Below are 7,626 nucleotides of genomic sequence, written 5' to 3'. Positions count from 1 at the left end.
GAGAATGTGTGCCAACCAAGAAACAGGCAGGCCCAGGATTCAGGACACCAGAGACCCTTCGCGGGAGAAATATAAAGGGAACCTCCAGGACCAAGGACAAGGAAGACCCCACAGGACAACCCTGGAAGCCAGAGGGCAACCGGTCCACACTGAAGTAGGGTGGCTCTAAGGACAGATTCGGCGAGGGCTGCCATCCATCACCCGCCTCTGATATTCTACCCCCATCAACCTTAGTGGAACTACAGAGGAGATATCCAACCAAGGGAATACATCAAGGCAGAGGGACCTACGGTCTGGGATACAGGGGCTCCATCCCAGCAGTCCAGGGATGGGGGTAAAGGAACTCATCATAAGAGAGTCATGCAGCAGGCCTGGAGAATAATCAGCCCAGAAAGAAGGCTGGAGACCTCCAGGATATAACTTAGGACTATTAGACCACCCAATATAATTGACCTTGTGGAAACTGTCATGGAAAGGTAATGGAAAAGTATAAAAAGAGTAAGTACAGAGAAAACTAAGCAAATGAAAAATAAAGATAAGCCAGTTACTAATTTCAGTGAAAAATACGTATACAACTATAGTATATTATATGACTCTGCTTTGAATAATATTTGCATCATCATATAATATAATCTGTAAACAAGAAAATTCATTGAGAAAACATGGGAATAACTATAGTAGGCCCACCTTATCCACTGACCCCCAGTGGATGTCTGAAACTGCAGATGATACTGAACCCTATATATTCTGGTTTTTTGTGTACATATATACCTACGATAAACTTTAATTTATAAATTAGGCACAATAAGAGATTGACAATGTCAACCTAAGCCAGACACAGTGACTCAAGGGCTGGGCACAGTGGCTCACGCCTGTAATCCCAGCACTTTGGGAGGCCGAGGCATGTGGATCACTTGAGGTCAGGAGTTCGAGACCAGCCTGCCAACACGGTGAAACCCCATCTCTACTAAAAATACAAAAATTAGCCAGACGTGGTGGTGCGTGCCTGTAATCCCAGCTACTCAGGAGGCCGAGCCAGGAGAGTCGCTTAAACCCGGGAAGTGGAGGTTGCAGTGAGAAGAGATCATGCCACTGTACTTCAGCCTGGGTGACAGAGCGAGACTCAGTCTCAAAAAAATAAAAAAGAAAAAAATACCAATATCAACCTAAAGGAAGAAACTGAGGTAAAGTTAAAATAAGTAGAGACTTTTTTTTGGAATAGGTTTGGGGACTGCAACTCAGGAGACAGATTCGAGTTGCCCTGAATATATGCTCCAACTGGCAGCAGTTACAAGTGGGATTTTAAAGAGAAAAAGAAAGGGCAATTCCTAAGTTGAACAAAGGCTATTGATTAGCTACACATTGTTCTTTGTATCACAAATTCCGGGAACATGAAGACAGCGACAGGAGATCACATTGTGCAAGTTGTGGTAACATAATAGATAATTTCTCAGCTAGTCTGGAAACCACAGGGGAGAAAAAATCAAAATGCATTTTAAAAATTAGCCCCAGGGATGGGTACAGGACTAAAATCTCATGCTCATGTCTCTCTGGGCCTGATACATTTTGCAGACCTCACATTCTTTAGACTGCTCTGAGTCATTTTTCTTCCTCATTTTCCCCTTTTGACTGAGATCTTTCTCTTACAAAAGCATTGATGAAGTCTGGGTGCAGTGGCTCATGCCTGTAATCCCAGCACTTTGGGAGGCCAAGGCGGGCAGATCACAAGGTCAAGAGTTCAAGACTATCTTAGCCAACACGGTGGAACCCCATCTCTACTAAAAAAATCAAAATGCATTTTAAAAATTAGCCCTGGGGATGGGTGCAAAATTACAAACATTACAATTACAAGTAATACAAAAATTCGCTGAGTGTGGTGGCATGCACCTGTAGTCCCAGCTACTTGGGAGGCTGAAGCAAAAGAATCACTTAAACCCAGGAAGCAGAGGTTGCAGTGAGCCAAGATAGCACCACTGTACTCCAGCCTGGTGACAGAGCAAGACTTCATCTCAAAAGAAAAAGCATTGATGACCGACATTTTAAATGTAAGTTTGTCCCATGTCACTGAGGGGGCTCATTCCCAAGTAATTTCATCCTGTGTCGGAGGGAAATGGGAGAGGTACTATAGCTTAAGAACTTAGTGAGGCCTCAAGGCCAAGTTAATTGTCAACACAATGGGACAGAGCAGCCAGATCTCAGTCAGGCCATCACATACAAAAGAGCAGCAGTGTGTTGGATCATTTCTAAGCATCCAGCCATCATGATTTTAGTTTTTGTTGTTGCCTTTAGACATCTAGAAATACAAGGCAAGATCAATTTAAGGATCAAAAATACACAACTAAGAACAAATATTAAGGAAACCATTTGAAATCCAGACTTGCAAGTGTTCCTTTTCATGAAGGTAATCAGTCAAATGCTGTAAGTGATCTGTTTTTCCAACATCTTGCAGCCATCTCGCCCTTTGAGTGATTTTTTCTAACCAAGTTTCCACTTCTCATCCTGCTCTGAAGCACAAGGCACCTGGCCATGGGCCAGCTTCAGTTAGAGATCTTGATGATGGAAGATGTCCACTTAGGCAGAGCTGCCCTTTTAAAATGAGGAATGTGAACTTGTGAGTCAATGCCATTGAGCTGCACAAGGATTGATTAACAATACCTGATATGGTACCTTCCAAAATGGTCGAAAGGAGTTCTTTATTTCATGGCATTTCCGATACATAAAATTGGAATAAAATTGGAAGCCATGATCTTTGATGACTTCGTCTCTGGGGAGCTCGTTGTTAAAATAATCCTTAATTAATTTAGAAGTTTTAGTGAGAAGCTTTATAAGGCCTTGGCAATAATGAAGAACGTCACCATTAAGGAGAGCTCCTTCCACTCCTTCATCTAGGTGGGTGGGTTTTCCTGTTATTATCCCAAAGACAGAAAGCTGACGCTTTCCAAATGGGGTAGCACGTAAGTTAAGTGACACCAACAGAAGACCCTTAGGCCAGGGAATGTTAAAAGTCCCTGTAAGCCTTGCCAACTAATTTTTTTTTTTTTTTTAATGGAATCTCACTCTGTCTCCCATGCTGGAGTGCGATCTCAGCTCACTGCAACCTCCACCTCCCAGGTTCCAGCGATTCTCCTGCCTCAGCCTCCCGAGTAGCTGGGATTACAGGCGTGCACCACCAGGCCTGGCTAATTTTTGTATTTTTAGTGGAGACGGGGTTTCACCATGTTGGCCAGGCTGGTCTCGAACCCCTGACCTCAGGTGATCTGCTCATCTCAGCCTCCCAAAGTGCTGGGATTACAGGCATGTGCCACCAGGCCTGGCTAATTTTTGTATTTCTAGTAGAGACGTAGAGACGGGATTTCACCATGTTGGCCAGGCTGGTCTCGAACTCCCAACCTCGGGTGATCTGCTCATCTCGGCCTCCCGTGCCAACTGATTTTTATCATCTAGTTTGTGTATCCCACCGGGCTGGAAGACTGAGGGTGTCATGCACAACAGAAATGCTGAAAAATAGGCCATAAATGACAAGTAGCATGAAGGATTTGACACTGAAATGGGTTCCCAGGCTGCTGTGAAGCTCAAAAGAACCTCCCCCAGAAGAAATAAAACTTAACGTGGCCCTGGTTAAAGATGCAATTGGCAAAGAAATTTGGTCTTTTTGTTTTCAGTTTACTCGAAAGGTGTATAGAAATCTTTTACAATCTCTTATTAATACTACAAAAGAATCTTATTCAAAAGAAAAACAAACTCAACCTTTGTATTAATGTATTAGTAATATTAAACCTAATTTTAATAAACCCTTACAAACAGATCTATCTAATCAGCTTTGACCACAAAATAAGATTTCCATAAATCCTCCATTTAAAGCAACCTTTAAATAACTAGGCAAAATTACCTTTTCTTTAATAAAGTAACACATTCTCTGTCTTTCTTATCATTTTCTGTCTTTCTTATAATTTTCTTTACCAAAACCATATCCTACTTTTCTGTTTTTTGTTTTTTGGTTGTTGGGTGCTTGTTTGTTTGTTTTTTTGAGATGGAGTCTCACCCTGTCTCCAGGCTGGAATGCAGTGGCGTGATCTCAGTTCACTGCAATCTCTGCCTCCTGGGATCAAGCCATTCTCCTGCTTCAGTCTCCCAAGTAGCTGGGATTACAGGCACCCACCACCACACCCAGCTAATTTTTGTGTTTTTAGTAGAGACAGGGTTTCACCATGTTGGCCAGGATGGTTTCGATCTCCTGACCTCATGATCCGCCCCCTCGGCCTCCTAAAGTGCTGGGATTACAGGCGTGAGCCACCGCGCCCGGCCTCCTACTTTTCATATACATTCTGCTTATAGAATTGTTTTTCTTACGTCGAATAGTTTTAATTATATATATATTAGCTACAGTCTTAACTCTTGGCAACTGTAATTTCTGGTGAAAAACCAAGAAAGTAAGTAATTTTAATTGTTATGTATCAGGTACAGAGCCCGGGACAGAGGACGGAGCTGTGAAGACCATGCCTGCAGGACGTGATCCCTCCCAGCATGACCAGGGGGCAGAAGCCAGCAAGGATGTGTTGGGCTTGGCTCTGCCACACAGCTGGTGGCCTAGACACTGTGGACATCCATATGACTTCGGTTCTCACCACGGCCACCTCCTAAACCGCAGAATCTAAAGGCTCAACACCAAAGATGTCAGCGCACAGTAAGATGTGCACAATACTCCAGGGAAGCTCAGCCGCCTGCCCTCACAGCTTTAGCTCCCAGAAAAAAAATCACAGAAGCATAAAAAGTATCACAGAAGCTACAGTTTTACAACCTTAAAACATCTAGCTGAGACAGTATCTATTTGTTCACCAGTAGACTTGGGCAAAAAAATGTCTACAATTCTGAAGACATTTCTATTTTGCTTTATCAACAATGTTTAAGCTAGCTTTATTTACCGAAGATTGCTAAAGTCACGTAAACTTGAAAGCATTTGGGCACGCGATATGTGAGTACTCATGCACTTGTGAGTCAATTTGGTACCATGCAGGCAACATACACACAGACATGTACCCATGTAAACATAAAAACAGAGATAGGCACAAAAATTGTACGGCTTTGACTTTAAAATTTTAGCCATGAGGCAAGTAAAACTCTCTAGTTTAAAAGGACACTTGGATTAAACTGTGCCTCTGTAAATGGAACAAATTAAAATTTATCTGTCCCACATGGCTGAAGCCCTTACTGGGTTTTGGAGAAAACAGGGTAACAAATTAACATCTTGAAACACAGAGAAAGAATTTACATTTTCAAAAGGGTTTTGGTTTTGTCAGAGAAAGATTAAGAATAAATCCCACAGGAACACAAAACCATAAGAATTCACCACAGGATTGATAAGGAGCCCAATTTCATTTAGATAGGTAGCTTCCAATTCGGTCTTTGTTTTCCAACCGGGCCACAGAGCTCAGGGTAGAGCTCATTAATGAACAGAGCCCGCAAAGCATGTGTCGCTCCCAGGGCCTAATACTTACAAATGTGAAAAGCAGGCCCAGCTGAAAGGCAGAGCATCTAGATCTTCCGAAATCAAGGATCCCACTTTACATTGAACCTCATGTCCCCCAGATGAGGAAAACCTGATGGGACCAGGTCCTACAACACTTCGGCAGAGTTCCTTACTACAAGACATTTGCCCGAGACTGCTGGGCGATCCAACACCAACCAGCCCCCTCTGCCGTCAGCCCAGCCCCGGGGGAGTCCTATCCCTCGGTGGTGAGTGTTCCCACAGCGTCCAAGTATCCAAACCACACTTTTCTTCTCTAAACACACAAAGAAACAAGTAATCCGTGTCGTAAATACATTCACTGCAACGGCTGCAACCACCTCCAGAACTGCAGCTCTCACAACTCGCTCACCAGCCATCACACACACAAAAGCCACGTTCCCTCTCGCAATCCAATGGAACCCCTGGTGCCCACAAAGCCAAAGAGATCGGGTAACTCAAAGCAAAAGAGGGCAGACTTTTAGCCCTCAGAGGGACATGCCCACTGCTCTTGGGACGCCACGAGGAAAGCAAAAGGCCTCGCAAAGGGCCTGTGGTGACTTTTCCTGCGTTCCTCAAGAGGGCTCAGGGCTGTTGGAAGTCTCCTCCAGATTTCTTCATGTGGTATCTAACATGGCAAAAGGAAGGAGGAGCAGAAATGGAAGGAAACAGACCAAGTCCTAGAGGAGCCAATTTGGGGAGATTTTAAGGTTTCTAAAAGGCCAATGTTGGGAGGCTAAGACGGGCAAATCACCTGAGGTCAGAAGTTCAAGACCGGCCTGGCCAACATGGTGAAACCCCGTCTCTACTAAAAGTACAAAAATTAGCCGGGCATGGTGGCGGGTGCCTGTAATCCCAGCTACTTGGGAGGCTGAATGGAAGAATCGCTGGAACCCGGGAGGCGGAGGTTGCAGTGAGCCAAGATCGCACCACTGCCCTCCAACCTGGGCAACAGAGGGAAACTCTGTCTCAAAATAAATAAATAAATAAAATTAAAAGCCAGTGAAGTTTTACATTTTTGTCAGCAAAAATCATGCCAACAAGAAAGGAAGCAAACAGAGGGACCAAACATATTTGAAAAACAGATTCCGTGGACTAAAAAGCAATTCCCAGAAACAGTATCCAAAAGAGAAAAGGAAGAAAGGAAAAAATTATAGTTTGAAAATCAGCTTTTAATTAAGCCTGCTCTGACCATACAGCTCATTAGAAAATCCTTTCAAATCTCTTATTACCAGATTGCAGTCAGGGCAATCAGAAAGTAGGCTTCCCATTCATTCGTCTGGTTCTAAAACCTGCGTTTTCCCATTGTGCGTGCACATATATTAAATTAGAAATGTCGAAAGACCCCCAATTTGGCCATTGCTACTTGGGGTGAGCTTGAGTTGCGTGGGTCCAAGGTGGAGCTCCACAGGTGTTCTACACAAATACAGCTGGTGTTTCCGAGGGCCGGGGGATGATCCTTAAGGGAAAACTCAGCTTTGACAATCAGCTTTGACAAATTCCCTTTCAAAAGTGACCAAGGCTGGAACAATGTACTGGGCTGAAGTGTGCTATTCTGTGAGTGCCATTCCTCAAAGTCGTGATTCATTCTTTTTTTTTTTGAGACAGAGTCTTGCTCTGTCGCCCAGGCTGGAGTGCAGTGGTGCGATCTCAGCGCACCGCAACCTCTGCCTCCAGGTTCAAGCGATTCTCCTGCCTCAGCCTCCCGAGCAGCTAGGACTACAAACACATGCTACCACACCCAACTGATTTTTTTGTATTTTTAGTAGAGATGGGGTCTCACGGTGTTAGCCAGGATGGATTCACTCTTTTTACATGTCTCGGAATCTCTCATCACTTTTCGGCAGCAGAGCACTCAAGGTGCCAGGTGACCAGCCCTTTTATGTGCACCTTCTGGCTAAGCCAAAAGTCCCTGCAGATATTTTTCTCGAAGGGAGGTCCTATAAGGCTGCTACGTATCATGGACAAACATTTCAACACCTCCATAAAGTCTCTAGTCACCTAGAGTCCCCCAGTCAGTATGGAGGGAGGGAGTGCCTCTTAACTTGGGAGTGGGAGAACTCACTCTCATGTTGTTTTCCGTTTAAAACCATCAGGAATTGATTAAATTAAAATACAAGCCC

Source organism: Mandrillus leucophaeus, unplaced genomic scaffold, assembly GCF_000951045.1.
Source record: "Mandrillus leucophaeus isolate KB7577 unplaced genomic scaffold, Mleu.le_1.0 Scaffold213, whole genome shotgun sequence".
NCBI lineage: Eukaryota > Metazoa > Chordata > Mammalia > Primates > Cercopithecidae > Mandrillus > Mandrillus leucophaeus.
This window is presented reverse-complemented; position numbering follows the sequence as displayed.